This window comes from Macaca thibetana, chromosome 8 (assembly GCF_024542745.1).
Source record: "Macaca thibetana thibetana isolate TM-01 chromosome 8, ASM2454274v1, whole genome shotgun sequence".
In the NCBI taxonomy this organism is placed as follows: domain Eukaryota; kingdom Metazoa; phylum Chordata; class Mammalia; order Primates; family Cercopithecidae; genus Macaca; species Macaca thibetana.
The window spans coordinates 132,630,018-132,652,888 of record NC_065585.1 but is presented as its reverse complement, the minus strand read 5'-3'; the positions used below and the strand labels follow the sequence as shown (position 1 = coordinate 132,652,888).

At 42.6% G+C, this 22,871-nt stretch overlaps 1 non-coding gene across 1 annotated transcript; it reads left to right on the top strand.

Moving 5' to 3' along the window:
• The first annotated feature begins 345 nt into the window (after positions 1-345).
• Positions 346-449, top strand: LOC126961941 (small nucleolar RNA U13). The gene has a single exon (XR_007728520.1). It is a non-coding gene; the product is annotated as a small nucleolar RNA U13 (small nucleolar RNA).
• Positions 450-22,871: the final 22,422 nt, after the last annotated feature.

Below are 22,871 nucleotides of genomic sequence, written 5' to 3'. Positions count from 1 at the left end.
AGTCCAAAGCCAGAGAGGAAATGACTGGTCCAGGATCTCTCTGGGAGTCAGGGTTGTAGGAGTCCAGGTATCCTGATTCCCAGTTCTCCATCTGCAGATTTTCTCTTCCCTCCGTTATCAACATATCTTGAGAAGAGAAGAGCCACATAAACAAGAAAATTTTCCAGCAGGTTTTCCCTGAATCTTTCCAGCTCGAAGTAAGCCTGACATATGGATGCTTATTCTCACTCCTATCTTGAACCTCATCATCAGAGGCTGCCAGAGTGAACTTAGAGCAAGAGATTAAAAAAAAAAAAAAAAAAAAAAAAAAAAAAAAAAAAAAAAACAGTCCTTAAAACAGGCCAGATCCTTTTGTGGTTCATAAGCATGATGATTGGGTCTTCAGGCTATTGTGTGAGATGTGCCTCGCTCAAACTATGATATGACGTCTGCACATTACCCAACTGATGGGAAGAAAAAGAAAAAAGGCCAGGGACAGCAGCTCATGCCTGTAATCCCAGCATTTTGGGAGGGTGTGGCAAGAGGATCACTAGAGCCCAGGAGTTTGACACCAGCCTGGGCAATATAGTGAGACCCTGTCTCTAAAAAAAAAAAAAAATTAAATTAGCCAGGTGCGGTGCACGCACCTGTAGTGGGAGGATCACTTGAGCCCAGGAGGTCGAGGGTATAGTGAGTTATGTTTGTGCCACTGAACTGCAGCCTGGGCAACAAAGCTAGACCCTGTCTCATAAAACAAACAAACAAACAACCCCAAAACAGGCCACAATTATTTCTATTTGTTGAGCATCTAATATGTGCCAAGCACTTCCAAGTATCCATCCTCTGACATAATCTACACAGCAATCCTGCCATATTGGCTCAGAGACCACAAAGCCAGGAAGGATCAAAGCTGGCATTTACACTGAGCACTGCGTGACACCAGAGCCCATGTTTTTTGCTCCTTAAAATCTTAGCTGCAGTGGGCAACATCAAAATGGAGAAAAAGACCTTCAGGGAGGTGACCCTCTTGTCCCTCAGAGGCTGCCAACTCCAAAGGAGTCCCTTCCATCCCGCATTTCTGGGTTAGGTTTTCCACAGCTCCCGTTGCCATGGCATTAGGGGCTCTTGTCACCATTTGAAAACTCAGAAGAGGAAAATAAGAGGGTTCAGCTCTTTGATTCAAGAGCTGACCAGTTCAGGGCTGAGCATGGTGGCTCATGCCTGTAATCCCAGAGCTTTGGGAGGCCAAGGCAGGCAGATCACCTGAGGTCAGGAGTTCAAGACCAGACTGGACAACATGGTGAAACCTCATCTGTACTAAAAATACAAAAATTAGCTGGGCATGGTGGCAGGCGCCTGTAATCCCAGCTATGCAGGAGACTGAGGCAGGAGAATAGCTTGAACCTGGGAGGCAGAGGTTGCAGTGAGCCGAGAGCTGAGATCGCGCCACTGAACTCCGGTCTGGGTAACAGAAGAAAACTCTGTCTCAAAAAAGGAAAAAAAAGAAGAGCTGACCCTGACCAGTTCTTTTAAAAGATCAACTCAATCTGGTCTTTGAATGAGGATTAGAAATTAGAGACAGATGATGGCACTTGCAGGCCTTGAAGTTATTCAGCTTCTTGCTCTAAGAAGTTCTGTTCACTTTTCAGACATGATCTCATTCTCCTCCCCAGGATCATAGTGGGAGAGCAGAGAGGGGATGGGGACAGTTCTCTGTAGGGTCAGATGAGGAGTGAGGCTCATGCCTCCACCCCTGTGGCAGAACCTGCTCCCTCTCCTCTCTTCTCCTGCCTGGCATGAAAGCTAAGGCTACCACGCCACTGGCACTGTTCCAAGGAAGCTGGAATTTACATGAGGGCCGTGGTTTGCACCATCAAGTTTAAAAGATCAAGAAACAGGGTCAAGTGTAGTAGCTCATGCCTGTAATCCCAGCACTTTGGGAGGCAGAAGTGGGCAGATCACTTGAGGTTAGGAGTTCGAAACTAGCCTGGCCAACATGATGAAACCCATCTCTACTAAAAATACAAAAAATTAGCCAAGTGTAGTGGCGGGCACCTGTAGTCCCAGCTACTTGGGAGATTGAGGTGAGAGAATCACTTGAACCCAGGAGGCGGAGGTTGCAGTACTGGGATCGTTCCACTGCATTCCCGGCTGGGCAACAGAGTAAGACCTTGTCGAGAGAGAGAGAGAGAGAGAGAAAGAAAGAAGTCCTCATGTCTATAGACTATTAGAGCTGAGAAGGACATCCCTGTTCCAAGTTTATCCTCCTACTCAACACCCACCTGGCATCTTCCAGAAGGGCAAACAGGAGCCCAGAGGGATGAAGCAAATGGAAGGGAAGGAGTTCCTGTTCAAAACAGCCTCTAGGTATCACGTCCCTCTTTCCCACTCCAGTGAGGAACATTTTCTATGCCCCCTATAAGATGCTCAGCATATGCTTTGTTGATCATTCTCTCGTTTGATTTTCTCCATGCTATGGTCTGTGTCCCTCCAAAACTCCTGTTGAAATCGTAACCCCCAAGGTGATGGTATTAGTAGGTGGGGTGTTTGGGAGGTGGTTAGGTCATGAGGGTGGAGTCTTCAGAATGGGATTAGTGTTCTTATAAAGGAAACCACAGATAGCTCATTCACCCCTTTTGCCAGTAAGGATACAGCAAGAAGAAAGTGCCAACCATGAGCCAGAAAGTGGGCCCTCACCAGACACCAAATCTATCTTGAGCTTGGACTTCACAGCCTCCAGAACTGTGAGAAATAAATTTCTGCTGTTTATCAGCTACGCTGGTTATGGTCTGTTCCTTGGTTTCCCAATCTGTTACATCTCCATTTGTTACAGCAGCCCAAATGGACTAAGGCACTGTATCACCCTGCTTGCTCTTGGTGCAATGATACAGTGAAAAGAAAATGCCCTTTGGAATCAGACAGACAGGTTTAAAGCTCAGCTCTCCTTGCATTGAATAGCTGTGTGATTTTTAGCAAGTTTCTTAATATTTCCTCAAACTCAGGGCTGAGAACAGTCTGGACAGGTCCATTTTAAATCTAACACTCTCTGGTTCTCTGTCCTAGATTACTTAAAATAAGGTACTGGAGGACTCCAGCTCTTTGCTTTATGTGTTGATATTCTAGTACTTGTATTCCAAATGTTTTTAACATTCAGCTTTGCATTCCATGTCTCAAATGTACCACATTTTTATACTTAGAAACTATGGTTTACATCACATTGACCAGTTCTCAATACAGAGGGATCTGTTGGGAGTTCTGAAACAGAGACACATACCAATTTCCAACTTGGCCAGACCACTCAAAAACGAAAGGAGAAGAGACAGAGCTCTTGCTTATGGAGTACGCTTTTTAGTAACCAGCTTCCCATTTTGTAGGTGAGGCCAAGGATGTCAAACGTTGTTTGTTTAGGCATCTGTGAATTAGCGCTCCCAGCTCTTAGCCCAAACTGCAGAGGAAAATTCATTTGAAATTTCCAGTAGTCCCAGCCTTTGGCAGCATATAAATTAAAAAGAAAGAAATGGCCTGGGGGTGCAATTCTAGAACATTCTAGCACAATCAGTAGTACACTCAAAAATTGAGCACATTAGACACTATTTATTTATTTATTTATTTTTATTATTATTATTTTTTGAGACAGAGTCTTGCTCTGTCGTCCAGGCTGGAGTGAGGGGCATGATCTCGGCTCACTGCAACCTCTGCCTCCTGGGTTCAAGTGATTCTCCTGCCTCAGCCTCCTGAGTAGCTGGGATTACAGGCATGCACCACCACACCCAGCTAATTTTTGTATTTTAAGTAGAGATGGGGTTTCACCATGTTGGCCAGGCTGGTTTCAAACTCCTGGCCTCAGGTGATCCATCGACCTTGGCCTCCCAAAGTGTTGGGATTACAGGTGTAAGCCACTGCGCCCAGCCTAGACACTATTTAATTAAGAATTCATCCAGTATTTTATTCATATGTTTAGACTAACCTCTCTACCTACCTGTTTTGTCAGAATCACTCTCAAACTCGTAGGGCTTGGAGAGCTAAGTAACATTCTAATAATTCAGAAGCTGTAAGTTTTCACACTTAAGTCCTTCAGTGCCCAACAGGCCTGAGCTAAAATCCCTGAGCAGGCCGGGCATGGTAGTTTCATTGTTAAAAGTAACTTTGTTCTTGTTTATATCATGGACTTCCCCCTACCCTGAAGGACAGGGAAAGTATCTATCCCACAAAAACTTGCACTTGGGAAGTGCTCCATATTATTTCTGGGCTGTATTTTGTTATTGGATCTGTTTGAAATACGGAATTAATCTCCTTATAGCCTCTTTTGTTCCTCAATTTCCCCATCTGTCATTTCTTTTCTAGTTTCTATCTAGTTGTGTATCAATCATCTATCTACAGGTGTGAAGAATCAAGCAGTCTCTAAACATGGTTTTCTCCATTGTCTGTCACCCCTGTGAAGCAGGCAATAGTCAAGAGGAGGAAATTATTGTTCCAGCTGAGAGGTCATCAGTTAAAGACCCTTGCATAGAAAGGTAAACATGATATCATCTCAAAATGCTCCTTGCAGGAAGACTAATAAATGTTGCCCCAAGGAACCCTTTATACACAGGATCTTGGGCTCCAAAACTGGCTTCCAAGGAGTTTTGAGTCCTTCTATTAGGTTGGCGCAAAAAATAATTGCTTTTAATGGCAAAATACCCACAACTACTTTTGCACCAACTTAATACTTGCCAAAGATCTCCTACCCTGGTAGGACCTTTGTTCAATGTAACTACAGGACATCCTTCCTACCAAAGCAAACAACACAAATCAAGCAATTAAGTTATAAAATGAGGCTTGGCACCTAGAGGACATAGAACAATGATTAAGAAGGAATCCAAACACCTAATAAAATAGAATCCATAAACTGGCAGACTATGTTCTCAACCTACTGCCACCAAATGTCATCTGACACATGTGGCTCAGAGTGGCAGGAGTGAGTTTTCAAAATGCTGTTGGTTGAAGAAGCTCCATAGATTATTTTGGGGTACTACTTGTGGGGTTCAATAGCAGGTCAAGTTTGCTTTGTGTCTCTGACAAATGACCTAGACCCATCTCCTGACGAGCAACGGAGTCTATCAGAATGCTTTTAGCTGCAAGTAACAGAAACCCTTGTTCAATCAATAAAGAACTTTATTATTTCACATAACAGGAAGGCCAGTAGAAATGCAGGTTTCAGAATTGATTGATTTGGTGGCTTGGCAGTGTCACCAAGGACTCGGGTTCTTTTCATCTCTCTTCCCTGTCATCCTCAGAGTTGGTTTTAATAATAGAATGGCAGGAATAATTCTTAGCATCTCATCCAGACCCTTCATCATCTTCTAGAGGCAAGAAGCCTTTCCCTGAGACCTTGCAGTGCTAACCACCAGCCAAGGAGAAAGACACCCTTTCCCCAGTCAAAAGCACTCTGGAGCTGAGGGTGAGGTCATCTCTCCACAGGCACATGGTTACATGGGTAATGAAGGACACATGAACAAGATTGGGGTACTGTTAAAAAAAAAAAAAAGAGGGGGGAAATAGAGTGATCATTGCACAAACCATGCTAGGACACAATGGAATGACTACTGAGGGATTGAATGCCTATAGGAGCATATAGGCAAGAATTGCATTGTCCTCAGACTGAGTAACGATATGGCTTTCCCTCCTTTCCGGGCAACACAAGGCAGTCTGTCTTAAGAATGCTAAAGGAAAGTCAAATCATCCCAAAGATGTGACAGCAATGAGTGGAAGTGACATGAAGGGAGCTGGGGGATGGGTGGAAGCACATGACAATTACTCATACAGACCCACAGGCTTTCTGCAAGGTCCTGAGCTGTCTTCCTGCCCATGGGGAATGGCAAGGAGGGGATGTGTCACTGGCTGTTTCCAGCAACACTGTGACTGCCTGATAAACCGATGGTGTCAGTGTGAGTGTCTCTGGCTTATTAAGTTAATGGAGGAAGTAAACTTTTTTTCTGAATATGGAATGGACAAAAGCCAAGTTCAAAGGCAATAGCCAACTCAAAGCAGGATGATAAGTTTCCCTTGGAAGTAGCCTGACATCACTATCTGCAGACTCCATCATGGGCATGATTTGACATTTATCTAGCCCACAGTGATTAAAAGACAGAAATGCCTATTCCTTCCCATCAAAGACTTTGTAGAAACTGTTATTATTAATTGTTATGGCTTACCTACCTTACAGTTAACAAAACAACTTCCCATAAATGATCCCATTAATTTCATAAAACTTAGGGTATTTGTTGTTATCCTCCTTTATAGTTGAGGAAACTGACCCTTAAGGAAGTTAAATAACCCACTCAGGATTACGCAGTTGGTGAATAAGTCGACCTATACCCAGAATAGCCTTTCATAGAGGTAGAACCTCAACTTGTCTTTATTGTACAATGTGTGGCATCTCTGAGGCCCTGAAGGGTTGTAGAGGCTATCTTCCACCTTGATCTGAAATTGAGCTTGACTTTCCTACTAGGAGGAACATCCCATTGAGCTAAGGCACCATGTCTCCAAATGAGTCCTACCGAAAAGTTCACGTACTGCCTGGGAAATGGAAAAGAAACTGGAATCCTATTCTCTGCCAGTTATACTTCAGTGGCCCGCCATGCCTTCCCTTCAATCCAGAGCTATGTAGCTAGCTCTCACATGGAAATCAGAGGGCCAAGGTCCATGGAAAGAAAGAGTTACTTAGACATAAGGTAATGAGATCAGTTATGAGGAGAAGGAAGAGATGCTACAGGATTTTATCCTCCTTCTTACAGGAGTGCCTCAGGCTGCTGGAAAAGGAAAAGGGAGGCTTAAAACTCAAAGGATAGACAAAAGGGAAATGATTCCAAGCCTGGAGGAAAACCCAAAGGAACCTAAATTACACCTCTGGGTGCTGAGCCTTCCTTAAGATCCCGAGTTTAAATCATCAGCACAACTTGCGAAGGACATTGAATCAAACATTCAGAACTTCCCAGTCTAAACAGCGGCAGGCAGAGGTCCCAGCTTGTCTCCAAGGGGACCCTCCGGGCGCTGTCTTCGGTGCTGAAGCAGCGCAGCCTGATGCCTGGAACAAGCAGAGGCAACAAGGACCTTTCCAGGCTGCTCCGTGTTCTGTCTCTGATTTAGCTTCAAGGTCATAGCAATCCCTAAGCCTGGAATTCAGCTGCTTAAAAGGCAGAATTGGGACAAAGTGCCTAAATCTCCACCTCTAGCTTTACTCCTACCAATGACACCAGCTTTTTGAAGGCTTAGAAAAATTATTTTTGAAGCTTCAAGAATTGTATCAGCCAAACTGCCAGGTCAGATAATTTGCCAATAACATTCCAAAAATCCACTTTTCTAGTCCCATTTTCTCTCTCAGTGGATCTTCCTTTCCCCGTCTCAAATGCTGCCCTCTTATACTGGGCCTCTTCCACAACCCATTTCCAACCACCTATTGGAAGAGCATCTGGGAGACATCTTTTATAAGCCAGAGTGCATTTAAGTCAGCGTGGGCCTCCGTTTAAAACCTTACATTCAGCCAGGTGCAATGGGTCATGCCTGTAATTCCAGCACTTTGGGAGATCGAGGCAGGAGGATTACTTGAATTCAGGAGTTCAAGACCAGCCCAGGCAACATGGCAAAACCCCATCTCTACAAATAAAAAATAATAATAAAAATAAATTACAAAATTAGCCAGTCTTGGTGGTACACACCTGTGATTCTAGCTAGTCAGGAGGATCACATGGGAGAATTGCTTGAGCCCAGGAGTTTGAGGCTGCAGTGAGCTATGATTACACCACACCACTCTAGCCTAGGTGACAGAGGAAGACCCTGTCTCTAGAAAAAAAAAAAAGAAAGAAAAATGAAAACCCTTGTATGCCATGGAGTGAAAAGTTACTGCCACTTGGGAAATGTATTTTGAAGGCAATAAAAAGGTATTTCTCAAGGCTTATAATGCCACACCCATGGACAGCTTCCTATTGAATGACCAATGTTCATTGCTATCATCATTGCACAACGTAAAGGGTTTGGGTATTATAGGGGGAAAAACACATTTAATTTACTGTCAACCAAGAATATTTAGTTATTCAAGTGAAACACAATAATGACTAAGACAGAAGCTCTGTTCTCAAGGCATTCCCAACTTAGTTGGGGGAATGAGTGGTGGACTGCAAACTGATAACTTACATACCAAGACATAAGCCAGGTTTCATAGGAGTCCAGTGACCTGCCTAGAGGACCAAGCCACAAATCTTGAGAAGGAATTTACTAGGTTAGCAAAAGGGGAAAGAAAAAAAGTACAAGTTTTGAGGTTAGAAGGCCTAGGTTCCAATCCTAATTCTGCCAACTAGGATGTGATCTTAGGACAGTCATTTTAACTTATTTTTCTTTATATTTAAAATGAGAAGAAGAATACCGAGTTGCCATAGAGATGAATTGAGGTAATAAAAAACATAATTTATAAACTGCAAAGCACTATTAAATAAAAAGTTAACCATTTCTGACTGTTCAAGAGCTTGCTTGTAAGTGCAATGAAGACAGGGCCAGGTCCCCCTAGCTAGTTACAGCGCCTGGCATATCATTATCTTCCCAGAGACATGTATCAAGAGCCTTTTGATTGCAAAAGAGCTCTGACTTGGGGAAGAAAAGGTACAATGTTTGTCCTCAGTGGCCAGTTCTGCCCAAGCCACCCCTGGGGTGTGGGGCAGAGAGGTGCAATGGACAAAAGGCAGCTTTCACAGGAGGAGTTGGCCTACAACATTAGCTCCAGATGGAATTTCAGCTGGAAGCATACAGAAGCAGCTGAGCTCAAAGAAACGTCTGAGGTTTTCTGGACCTCCTCTCTGGCTAGTGGATGAGATGCATCAGAGAGAAATGGAGGACAGGTGGTGCAGGCAGAAGGTAAGGAGAAGGGATGAGTAGAAGCAAAGGAGAGGTCACAATGGAGGGTCACATTCCAAATCTTTTGCTTGGGTGGAAAATTTTAAGGAATACAACTGTCACTGTGTATCTCTCCATCCTCATGAAGAGACACTTTTTAGAAAGAAGATAACCACAGATTATTAAAGTTGGATGAGACCTTTAAAATGATCTAATCCAACATCTTCATTTCACAAATAAGATTAGGGCCAAGAGAGGTGAAGTTCAAAGTGTAAAAAAAAAATGATTTCCTGATGAAACAGAACAAGGAGTCAAATCTGATCCACAGGTCAGTTTGTTTCTCACTACTCAATAGTTGAAAGAAGGTAAAGTTTGAGGTGCTGTAACAAATAAACACAACACTGTAGAGACCTAGTAAATAAATAAGGGTTTTTTCTCCACATTAATGTAACAATCACAATATGAGTAGCATATTGGTTTGGATGGTCCAGGAAATAGACTAATTAAGGGACTTGCATGCTAGAGGTTTACTGGGGAGTACTCCCTGGAGCAGCAACTGGACAGAAAGCTTGTTGCAGTTGCAACAGAAGCTTCAGCCAATGCCCCATGGGGCTCTGATGTCCCTTTAGAGTTGTCTAAAACTGAGGCATGTCCAATTTAACTTAGCACTGTCCAATCATTGGATATGGGATGCTCCTGGGTGAGGGAGTGGAAATTCTGGTGAGGCAGCTCTCTTTGGCCAAGAGCAATTCCTAAAGAAGAATTCAAATGTGACCCATCAGCAGCGAATGCTCCCAGCATCTGGGAGAACGAGTGCTTCAGGACTAAAGGGGAAGACCTGGAAAGCCCTCCCACAGTATCCACTACAGTAGTCCAGGTTTTGGGTTGGAGATAGGACAGCAGCTTTACTCCACATAGTGATTCAAGGATCTAATCACTGTTCAACCATCCCTCAAGAATCATCATTATCCACATGTCCAAAGCTGGTCATCATCATGTCTAGGTTTATGCTAGGGGAAGGAGAAATACAGCATGATAAAAACACACTACTCTATTAATAAACAGGCCTGGAAGTGGTTCAGATTCCATTGACAAGAACTCAATCACATTACTGTACTTAATATCTAGGTAAGCTGGGAACTGTAGTCTTGCTAGGCAGCACGCGCCCAGCAACAGTTCTGCTATTACCAGAGAACGTATTAAGAAAGAAGGCCCTAAAGTGCCATCTATTTTTCAGTGAATATATGGTTAAAATGATCTCTTGGTGTTTTAATTCCTCTTTTGGAGGTGGAGAACACATACTCCTTGAGCTTCTTCTACCCTATTATTCTTCCTGAAGCCAAATTTACTCCAGAGATAATCACTACCTCCAGTGGTCAAGCCAGACTGCTCTCTGGGTGGGGGTCTTTCTCGATTGCCCTTGGAGTGACCCAGAAAACTATCGAAGAGTCCCTTAGAGACTATCACTCTATTCCAGAGAAAGCTGGGGTTCTAGATTTCTCCAGGAAAATCTGCAGGGCTCAATGACTTCAAGTCTGTGCCCCTGCCCCCCGCCCCCTCCATGAATGTCATCCCAGGGTGAACGACAGAGACTTGCCCTGTGAAGCCTGGCCTAAGTCATAATTTATGAATATTCTGTGTCTCTCTCCCTAAGTCTGTCAGATCATAAGCAGCATCTCTTCTGCCTCAATACCCAATATGACCTGATCCCACTTATTTCATATCAGAACCCTGTAACCTAAGTGCTGTTGAAGAAAGAACTGATGTTTTCAAGATCCAGGGCAGGACTTTTGAGACTTCTGTCTAAAATCCTAGAACTGTTTTGATAGTTCTGGTTCTCTGCAACTCAACAAAGCCCTCTGAGAATACAGTATGGAAGCATTTTTCATTCTTCCTGTTTATAATCCTATGGTCATACTAAATCCCAGAAGGCATCCTTCTCCTGGGTCTCCAATCTGAAGAATGAAGAATGGGGATCTGCATTTGAGATATTTCTAGCAGTCGTGCAGGGGGCACCGCTGGAGTCAGAAATGTCTATATATGACCATGTGACCAGCCTACCCTGCCCAGGACTCCAATCACAAACTAGGAAGAATCAGGCCAGTTCTTTTGTGTGTTTTTTGTTTTGTTTTGTATTGTTTTGTTTTGTTTTTGAGATGGAGTTTCACTCTTTTTGCCCAGGCTAGAGTGCAGTGGCACAGTCTCGGCTCACTGCAACCTCGCCTCCTGGGTTCAAGAGATTCTCCTTCCTCTACCTCCTGGGTTCAAGCAATTCTCCCGCCTCAGCCTCCAGAGTAGCTGGGATTAGAGGTGTGTGCCACCACACCCAGTTAATTTTGTATTTTTAGTAGAGATGGAGTTTCACCATATTGGTAGGGCTGGTCTTGAACTCTTGACCTCAGGTGATCCACCCTCCTTGGCCTCCCGAAGTGCTAGGATTATAGGCATGAGCCACCGTGCCTGGCCTATTGGGCCAATTCTTATTGTGAGCACCAATGAGATCTATCCCTCCTGGAAGTGTCCTTAGAGTTTTAGGTGAGTACAGCTCTACACATGAAGAAATTCTTCTAGATATCAGCATCCTCTCTTTGATTTAGCCCATTTTGGCAACTTACAAAGCATGTTTATGTCCATTAACTCAGTGGTTTCAAAGAAAAAAAAAAAGGGTGCAAGCAGCTACCCCAGGAAATACGCAGAACCATCCATGAAGTGCAGGAAGGAGAATACCAGAGGCTCCCTATAATCCAAAATATCAGAAAGGGAGCTTTATTAATATTCGATATGTAGGTTGACACTGATGACTTTTTTTGTCTGTGTGTCAGTAGCCCAAGTGTCACTTCCAGGAAACACATTATCCTGAGGGAAGAACAGGAGTTCCACAATGTGAGAGGGGTAAATGAAGTTCCAGATTATACAAACTGGTTTCAGTTAAACTCACCCCCGACAAAGTGGATGCTTGGCTTAGAAAGATTCCTGCAAAGAAATCCCTAATGAAAGTGAATACTAATAATACAAGCAACGAGACAAGGTAGAGTTGACAGGTCTACTCCTGGTTAGAGCTCTTTGCAACCACATTGCAAGATTACAATGATGACTTGTTCAGATCCAATATGAAGTTGGCCAAAAATTTTTAAAATTATCACATGGTTAAAAATGTGATTTAACATCTACTATTATTAATAATGAAACTTACCCTAAGTGTACATTAAGACTTGAGATATTGGGCTAATGGTATAAGTGCATTATATAATTTACAAATATATAAATATACATACATTGGGGTGCAAAGTAAAATTTTTACTAATGGGGATCATAAAAAGATTTAGAGAACATTTTCATAAGTCATCTAAACAGTTCCTTTTCTAATTTTTATTTTTATTTTAAGTTCTGGGGTACACATGCAGGATGTCCAGGTTATAATCACACCATGAGTCATATTATTTTGCAGATGAGAAAACTGAACCTCAGGGTGGCAAAAATGCCCAGAGACCATCGGCTATAGGATTTATGTGGAGGGGAAGACTAGCCAATAGAACTGGTACCCCAAAAGCTGAGTGAGCAATTCAGGGAGACATCTGTGGAAATTAAAACGCAAACTCCTCTCCCAAAGCTAATGAGTCCTAGGCTCTGTCCTGTTCTACTCCAAATAGATTACGCCAGGAAAGCCAGCACCACAAAGAATAGCTCATTCCATCATCCCTGAATGATGTCGCCCTGAACCCTAGAAGCTTGCAGAAATGTCACCCTTTAAGAAAAAAGCTGGCATTTGCCCTAGGATGCTTTAAAGACCCTGTCATCATTACCATCAACAAACACTTAGAAATGTCGCCTTACTCTGCAGGTCTGGAGCAGGAAGAGAGATCACAATCCCAAGCGATTCAATCTGACTGCAAAAAGGGCTCTGATCTGGACAAAAGCCAAGGTTTCTCACATTCATCCCTTTGGGGCTTGCAATGTTTAAAAGTAAATGTTCCCCCACCACTAGTACCCGCTGGGTGGAACTAGTCATGAGAAGAATGGAAACCCATTTCCCTCTGCAGCAATCCGGCCTGCCTCCCAAAGCTCAGAAATGTGCTGTGCTCAGCATTTCTGTGCTGATGCAGCATCCCTGGTAGAAAAGGCAGGGGCGGCCGCAGCGCCGCAGCAGCAGTTGCTCTAGGGGGTGGAAATCAGATTGCACTGTTCCTACCTCATTTGGCAGCAGAAGCATCGAGTCACAAGGAGGATGAGGTTCTAGCCCAGAAGCATCTGGGCTATGTCATTCTAAAGGTGGTGAGTAAAATGGCTATTCACTGGGGCATCAGGTTTTCCTTCGTGCTATTTCCCTGAGTGGAGAATCTGGGTCTAGAAGGGTGTGTGTGTGTGTGTGTGTGTGTGTGTGTGTGCGCGCGCGCGTGTGTGTGTGATGGTACACATGTATGGCGCTTACGTTTTCATTTTCACTGAGCAGCAATACTTGCAAAGCTGTGAGTGCAATAACTAAATAGATCATAGTGTTTTCAAGCGGGAAGGGGTCAGAAATCATGTATTCAAGCCTCTTGTTTCACAGAAGAGGATTCTGAGGTTCAGAGAGGTCAAGCCGTGAGATTACAAAGCTCGTAAGTGGTCAGCTCTGGAACCCAGTGCTCTGATTCCTGGTACAGGATTCTTCCTATTGCTCTACATGGGCGAGCAGTGACTGCCTCTGTGCCAAGTGACCTGTGTCCCCGGGTATGAGACTGAAACCTGCAGTTGCAGCATTAGTGTCACTGAGACACGTCTCGATGTTTCCAGTAAACATGGGAAGCCATTTCTCACTAACTGCAACCTGGGGCGCCGCAGCAAAACAGCAGCACGTGTTTGCTATAAATTGCTCCGTCCTAATGGCTACCTCCTCCCCTGAGGTTACTCTCCAGGTCACGTTGCAAACAAAGTGTATAGGGCACCAGCAAGTCTTCCTAGCAGAGTCAAGTGGGCTGTTGATAGGGCTGGAGAGTGTGTTTCATTAATGATATCCTCCTTTTCTTGCAAGAAGTACTTGCTGAACGCCATCCATATGCCAGGTTGTATGCAAGCCACTGTCACGTTCTTTATGTTATTTAATGCTCACCACGGCTTTGCAAGGTATTACTATGCATACCTGACCAGGAAGCAGAATGAGCCTAGGTAAGGTTAAACAGTACAAGCTATTTGAGGTCTCTTAAAAATTTCTAGTTTCCCTAAGAATTATGGTTTTAAAACAGTTATTTTCTGTGATCTTCCTTACTAGAATCACCATTGCTCCTAAACTGGAAGGGGATGTTCTTTCCTTAACAAAAAGCAATTATCTGCAACACTTTGGATCAGATGTGCAGTCAGAGAAGGGAAAATGACATTGAAAACTGGAGCTCTTGACTCTCAGCAACTGCATGAGCTTTTGAAGTTTTCTCCAATTTTTCTCCCATTTCTTTGGGTTCTGTTTCAAGTTAAGATTGCACAATGTGTTCAGGAATCTTGGCTTTTTAAACCAGCTCTACCCCTAATGGTATGATCTTGAATAAGTCAGCCTACTTATTTGGGTCTCAGCCTTCTCACTGATAAACTGACGACTAAGAGAAAATGATCTCCATCCTCCCTTCAAGCACTGAAATGTGTATGTAGACATTGACTCCTTCACTCACTCAAGCATTATCTTGAGTTTCCATGACATGCTAGATGTGGCACTGGTGGTGGAAGGATTTTAGAAATAAGCTCCTCCAGCCCTATACCTTTCAGCTTTGGAGAGGTTATTTGCCAACAGTTATAGTTCCAGTCAAGCCCCATCAAAACTGCCCAGCATGCGTTCCAGGAACTAATCATCAATTCAAATCATTCAGAGTTGGGAGAAAATTTACTATGTCCCTCTGCTGGCTCTAAACGATTTAAATTCTCTTTCCTCTTGCCATTTCCTATAGTAACATTTATTCAGTGTGTAGTCAATAAAACACAGTGCCAGGCACTATGTTAAGCAGTTTTCATGCATTACGTCATTTAATCCTGACAATAATCCTATTCAGTACATAATACGATTAGCCCTGATTTACAGATGAAGAAACTGGCAACTTGACCAAAGTTGCACAGAAAAAAAAAAAAAAAAAGCAGTGGGGATAGAGTTTCGGTTTGGGATGATAAAAAAGTTCTGGAAATGGATCGTGGTGGTGGTTGCACCGCATGTGAGTATATTTAAGGCCACTGAATTATACAACTTAAAAAGGTTATGATGGCAAATGTCATGTATATTTTACCACAAAAAAAGAAAAATGTAGTGGGGGAACTTCAGCCCAGATTAGCACCCTACTCCAAAATCACCTACCCTACCCCTAACCACTCCTCAGCCAGTGCTACCAGACAGGACTCAGAACTCAGAAATAGAGTAGGTGCCTCTACAAAACCAACAGCTGAAGGGACGTGTTTCCTCTCCAGAGAAGGGTTTAGGAAATTTTTCCTTCGTTCATTCTTCCTTTTTTCTTTAGTTTCTTAGCCACAAAATCATGGCCCACACATCAGGAAAGCCCCCCTTACTACTGAAGGTAACTTCTTCCGAACGATCACCAGATCCCCAAATCCAGGAGAGTCCGAAATCACTTCCACTCTCCTCCCATGTCCTCCTCTGCCTGTAAGCCGAAGCTCTGTCCACAAATTCAGTTCCACTTCAAATACATCTAGATGCCAGGTCGCTATTTTGCATGAGGTCCTGGGTTATGTGTTGTGGGGGAGCAGAGGTGAGAAAGATACCTTTTCTATCTCAAAGACTTTATAATCTAGCATAAAGGGCAAAATACACAAATAGCACGGAAGGAGAAAAGTCATTCGGTAAAATTGCAGAGCACGTAGGCTAGATGTGAAGGCTGCAGAGAGGAAGAACACACCAAGCTAGCCCCCTGCAAAGAGAACACAGAGGCAGGGAGAAAGGCCCTCAGAGGAAAGACGACAATCAGCTGAGAGGGGAAGATACTTGCAGTGGAGGATGTTTCTCCTCATCAATAAACCAGCTATGGTCTTTTCCAAGTGGTATTAGGATCGAAATCTCACCATCTTTTCCCCTTGTTTTCTTCCTACCTTTCTCTTTCTCCTTCTTGTTTTTTTTTTTTTTTAGGCTTATCCTGTTGTTGTTTTTTTATTCAATTTCTTTTGTTGAACACTTAAATCTTCAATCTTTGGTCTTTCTTCTTTACTAATATAAGTATTTTAAGACTGTCAGTTCTCCTCTGAGTGTTCCTGTAACTCCATGACACAAAATTTTAAAAAGTAGTCATTAAATTAATTAATCAAGAATTTAAAATATAATTTCTTTTTGGAATAATGAGTTATTTAGAAATGCCTTTACCTCCACCCCCAGATTTATGGAGAGAAGCATGTGATTTGGGGGAGAGTTAATTATTTCTAACTAAATTATATTGTAGTCAAATAAGATGGTTTGTATGATATGACATCACAGTATTTGTTGAGACTTCTTTTGTGGGCTACAACACAATCAAGTTTTATAAATGTCCCATGTATGCTCAAAAAAATGTGATTTTTCTAATTATTGAGAAGAAAATTTCAAATGTGTCTGTTAGAATACGTTTGATAGTTGTGTTGTTCCAATCTTTTATATCCTTTCCAAATTTTTTAATCAATTACCAAGGAAGGTACATTAAAAGCTCTTACTATGTTTCCAATTTGTCATTTGTCATTTTCTCCCCAAAGTTGCTTCTTTTTTTTTTTTTTTTTTTTTTTTGGCTTTTCTATTTTGAAACTATGTTTCTAGGGGCATACCAGTTTACAGTTGTTCTCCTAAGTAGTTGTTCTTTTTCCCTTGTTTATTATATACAGCCCATCTTTGTCACCAACAATGTTTATTGTCTTCCAGTCTATTTTATCTAACATTAGAAAACTGTATCAGCTTTCTTTTGATTAGTGTTTACTTATTACTTTTCCATCATTTTTGTTTCATGTTTTTGGTGAATCTCTTGTAAACAGCATATAGCTAGATTTTCTTTCTGATCTAGCTATATTATTTCCTTTAAGCTCTATGAGGCAATTAAAAGGATACTCTAATATCTTGTCTAAAATTTTTAGCTACTAATTTCCAGGAGGTTGTCAGGGTGCTTATTGCCAGAAATGAGGGGTTTTGGACCCTATTTTTCGGTTATAAGGATTTTTTTTACATTCTCTCCCTTAGAGAGCCTGTGTTGTTCCATCACATCAAACAAGTTCTGCATTTCATCTTGTCTCTTTCATCAACATACCGGCAGTGGAATGTTGATAAAGTGGCTACTGTGGGGTATACTTCCTTGAAAACAGACATTAACTTTAAGGATCAAGTCCCCCAAAAGAAAGAGAGTTTCTTAAACCTTTGTAAAACATGATGAAAATCAGCATCTTTTGCTAAACTATCACCCACAAAACATTGGAGAACTTCTCTGGCTTTTATCCAGAGTAAAGCCAATTATACTAACAGCCTTTGTTTGACAATAGTTGCCTTTTTCTTTTCTTTTCTTTCTTTTCTTTTTTTTTTTTTTAGGTAAAATATATCTTCAGCTAATATTTGTTGAGCACGTACTATGACATGGCACTGTGCTAAATATTTCTTTATGCACTGTGTCATTGTATCCTGACGAGGACTCGAACACAGGTGTAACTATTATCTCCCTACAAGGGAAGCTCCAAACGTTTGGGGTTCTAGCAGGGCCAGGCTAAGGCTCGGTGAAAAAGGAAGGCAACAGACTGTCCAAGTTCCCTCAACACAAAACTCTACCTCTTCTCATCGGTCCCTTCCTCTGGCTTCCTGCGAGGTTGTGCAGTGCTTTTGTCTTTGATTTCTAGCTACCTGATCAATAACTCTGCGGCCTTGGGCTAGGAAGATACTTCACTTCTCTGGGCCTCAATTTCCTTGTCTGCCAGCTCTAAGATTCTCTCTGGTCTCCCACCACCCCACACACAATGGGGTCAAGACCACCAATCAGCTGAGAAAGGCCATGTCCCCCGCTCCTGTTCAAGCTCCATTTCTGCAGGAGTTTCTGACACCCTGCCTCAGGATTTTAAAAGCTCCTCCTGAAATTCTGGAAAGAGTGGTAGCAGTGCCTCCCCATTTCCTTCTGTGCTATTCTGACAAGGCTTGTTCAGTCACATGGTGGGTCAACGATGGGGCTGATATGAAATAATCTTTCCCCGAGCTTCCCTTTGGCTCAGGCTGGGGCCAGCCATGGACCACACAGGCTGGAGAATGGCATGGAGCATGGCAGTTCACTGCTGGCCCCTGCCGGCTCTTCTTCTGGGGCTGGGAACCACTGATAGGAGCTGCAGTCCTCAGGCTTACCTTGGTCCATTTTTTTTTTTTTTTTTTTTTTTTTTTTGAGATAGAGTCTTGCTCTGTTGCCCAGGCTGGAGTGCAGTGGTGTGATTTTGGCTCACTGCAACCTCCACCTCCCGGGTTCAAGCAATTCTCCCTGCCTCAGCCTCCCAAGTAGCTCACTTTGGTCCACCTTTTAGAAAAGAGGCAGAAAGGTGGAGACGCACAAAACTGGCATTCACTGGATGTTATCTCAGTAAACAACAGCCCTATGGTGTCGAGACTATCATTGTCCCCATAGTGCACATGGAAAACTGGCCCAAAGTCACCGAGGAGGTAGGGCCTGGAGCTGTGGACTCTAATCTGTCTTGGCTCTGAGACCCATGCTTGTTCTCTCACAGGATGTCCCGTCTACAGCAGAAGGGGCCAAGGAGCCACACAAAACCAGCGCCATTTCAGCAGTGCCCAGAAGGCATCCTCTGTCTCCCCCAAACATCCATGGCTCACCTGCTTAGGGGTTCTCAAAATATTAATTGACGGTCTGGCCTTTTTAAAAATTCCCTTAAGAGAATAAACATAGTGAGGTGCTGGTTGCTGAGTTGAGATCTTGCCCTACAAGCAGACTGGCTGAGGAGTCCGGAGGGAGCCTCATGAAGCGGGAGCAAGAAACAGAACAAAGAGGAAGGTGGAGCACAGGGTAGGCAGAAAGAGCCCCTGCACCCTTCATTTACCTGGGAGGGAATAATTTAGCCGAAGGTTTCTGTCTATGGCAAACCTAGAACGAGAATCCAGGCCTCCTGCCTCCCAGGCCAGCAGTCCCACACCGCATAGCGTTTTGCCAGCATGCTGGCTCCTTTATTGGACAGGGAACTCTCTTGCTAATCTTGTAGTTGTAGACAAATGACTAGTAAGGAATTTGTAATGAACGCCATCTTTTCCTGTCCCCCGGCAGCTCCATCATTTCAAAGAAATATATATATAAAATACACAGAGAAGCAAATCCCACAAAAATGAAGTTCCCATCATTTAAAAAAAAAATTATTCCTGCTTTTTCTATCCCTTGTTTTCTGGTGTTTACTATCAACTCAGGGTATCTGCCCAGGCACCAAAAACCAGGGACCATCTTTGCCAAGTGGGGGTCTTGCCTTACCAGCCCGGCTTTAAAGGAGACTGGAAACGGGATTATCATCCAGAAATACATTCATCCTGATTTACAGCCTGCCACCCCAAGAATTTCTCTGGGCAATGTGCCCCCACATGGGCTGCTAAGTCCTCAATTTCCCAACCTCCCTTCTCCGCCCCACCGCAGGTGGCCAAACAGTGTGACTGCTAGGATGCTGTTTAAACGCAGAATGCTATTATCACTATATATCATACTGATCGGCTTTCTAGGTCGTACTGAGGATGTCAGAATGATGCAAGCCAACATTTTTATTATTTAGATACAGTATACTAAGTTTATGTTGATTACTCTGAGTATCATCTTTGAAAGATAACTAGCATTAAAGTGTTGATAATGTTCCACTTTTGCAATCATATTTGCATAGTGTACAACAGAGTTTAGCAGGAAAAAAACCGATCTTAAGTGATGTTTTTCATCTGCTCTGTCAGCCTCACCCTGCTTGTTTCAACTTGGTACATGAGGCAGGACAAACGCTTAGCATTTTTTATATCAGCTTTACATTATATAATGTTATTCTTATTCCCTCTGGGAAGCCTTCAGCATGCAGTTGTAATGGAAAAAGGAGAGTCTCTGGGGCCAGTTGTATCTGGATCCCAATGCCAGCTTCTGCACTTGAGAAAGTCACCTCTTTGTAACATGGGGTTAGTATGACTGTGAGATTGTAGATAATATAAGAAAAACATCTAACTAGCCCTGCGGCTGGCATGGAGCTGCCATACAGTGGCCCTTTGTCTTACGTACAATGTTTTTAAATGCCTAGTTACCGCATTTTGAAATTAAAGATTGAAAGTAAGCCAATGTTCCCCACGCTGTACTTCCAGCTGACGACACTCTCGCCTCCCAGCAGAGTTATATATGCAGATGATCTGTTTGATGCTACTGAACACAGGAGGGACACTGATTTTATTTTATGAACAATAGTTAAACGTCTCCTGAGTGTCGGCTACTGGGAAATAAATATTCTAGATTTCATCTCTTCATTCATTCATTACAAACAAGCTATCCTGCAAACGACCCCCTCGTTCTTCCTTTTTCCTTTTTCCATCTCCTTTTTTTTCCTTTCACAATCCCCCAGGCCTACCACAGTCTTTTTGCCCAATTAGATGCTGTTTTTCATTTTTGTCTTGTCACCACCTAATGTCCAAATTTATTTAAATCATCCTCAGACACAAACCTACAAGATCTGAATCACATTTGAGGGTTTTTCCCCCTTCTAACTTGTCAGCTGCCTCATTTATGATTGACAAGATTTCCATTTCAGTCATTGCTACTAATTCTGCTTCAAATCTGTATATTTAATGAACACACCAATCGGCACTTCATTGTTAGTCAAGGCCATTTTGTCAAGTGTAATGCTCTGATTTTATAATGTATAGTACATGGTAGCTGCTTCTAAATGAAATTCAAAGAAAGCCTTGTCCAGTTTGCACTGTAACAATATCTGGCATCGGAATACGAGCACTGCATCCTCTCCATGGTCTCATGCTTTATGCATATAGAACATTGTTTTCATGCTCCCATCAGACTCAAACACGGGCAAGGCTTTTCTCCTTGTAAAGGTATGTCGAATTGTATATCTCTGCACAAAGAGAAAAAGAAAAACAGTTTGCCTGCACCAAAACACAGTCCAAGTTCTCTAACGCAAACACAATCTGACACATGCTAAAAATTGCCTGAAGCGCTGGTGAGTTATAGTTCGCCTCCCTGGGGCAGATAATTCATTAGGAAAGAGCTGCATGCCCTATGTAGCAATTGAACAAAAATATTTACTTGTGGTAATATCAGATGATAAGGGTAACAGGGTTTCCTTTGGAACAAGGAGCGGAGAGGGAACCCCTGCAGTAGATGCCCATCATAAGCATTGCAAATGAATCATTAGCCTTCATCCTGCAATCTAGGTCAGGATGGGCGCTAAAGGGGAGGGCTTTTAAATCTGCTACAGGACTCAGGTCGAATCTGCGTAGGTGAAAACACAGAAAGCATTCAGTTATACTGTGCTGGGCGAGCTGAGGGGAATAGAAAAATGCTTTCACCTGATAGACCTTTTCCTAACCCAGAGGGTAATAAAAAATAAAGATGGCTATACTTTCAGATGAATGCCACTTAAATGCACGCACACACACACACACACACACACTACTTTTCTCAAAGCTTCCATGTTCAACTTTTCAGGCCCTCAACACAGTGTCTGCCAGATAGATTTTAAAAGGGAGACAGTATCTTCCAGACTCAGAAACATGTGGATTCTGTCAAAAAACAATAGAAACATACACTATTCGTGTTGAAAAGGACTTTAGACATCATCTACTCATGTTGAAGAAGAGGATAGAAAACAAGGAAAGTGACTTATTTGCCCAAGATCACACACGTGTCCGAGACCACAGCTTATTTTTCTTTCAGGTTTTTTTTAAATAAATTCTTTTTTGTGCAATACAAATAATTTATTAAGTAATCCAGAAACAAAACAAATTGACTGTCGCCTGATAGACTGAATTTGTGTCACAAACTCTTGCTCCCAAAATGACTGTGAAAGAACACTATGTTTCCCATACCTCTGTCTTGGGCTGGGGTAGTCCTTCCTCAGAACCCCAGTCCTAGCTTTAACGTGATTATTTTCTAGACACGTTGTGGCACTTAATTCACTGGGTCAAAGGCTCTGACAGTGTGTGTGGCTCTTGCCCTGTCCCTCCAGGGTCACAAGAGTTTGGCTGGGTGTGTTTTCCTAAATAGCTCCTGAAATATCGCTAAAACTAGAGATATTTAAATAGAAAAAAATTCAGATTTCAAAATTCAACCCAAGCTAAACACTAAATGAACTCACTAGGGTCAACTATTTCTTTTATTTGTCAAAATCTTTAGGAAGCTTTTCATGTTCAAATACATGAGGAAAAAATACATACTGGCAATGAAGAGACCCAGGTTTTGTTCTTAACTTCACCACTGAAATTGCTACAAACCACCCACATGGTCTCTAGAAGCTCTTTTTCCATCTCTCTGGGCCCTGCTCTACTCTTTTATAGTAGTAAGGGGGGCACCAAATAATCTCCAGGATTCCATCATTAGTTATGCCACGCAAATAATACCTCCAAAATTGTTTTTTTAAGGACACAGTAACTGCAGAACTCTCTGTAGCTATTTCCAAAAATGTGAACTGACATTCAAGGAACACAAAAACAAGTCAGTACCTGCTACTGTATATAAAGGTTTCAAATGAGGGAGTTTCACTACTGAAATAATTTTCCAAAACAATGTTGACTGACTTGGACTAAAAGCTTATGTATCTAACCATCTAACCACTATTTTCCCCTCATTTCACTTTCCAGATTGATTTGTGAGGGTTTTCCTCTCTCTCTTTCTCTCTCTCCCTTATTTTTAAAACATTTGTTAAGGCCTGAAGAGACTGCAAGGGGCTATGCACAGACAGATAAGTAAGAACAAGCCGGGTCTTATCTAGACTGAGCATTTCACTAGGAACAGAGTTTTGTATTCCGCTTCTCCAGCCACCACCACTGAAAGGTTATAGAATATTCTATTTCAGGACACCTTTAAAAACGAGAAGCACATTTAAAAGTA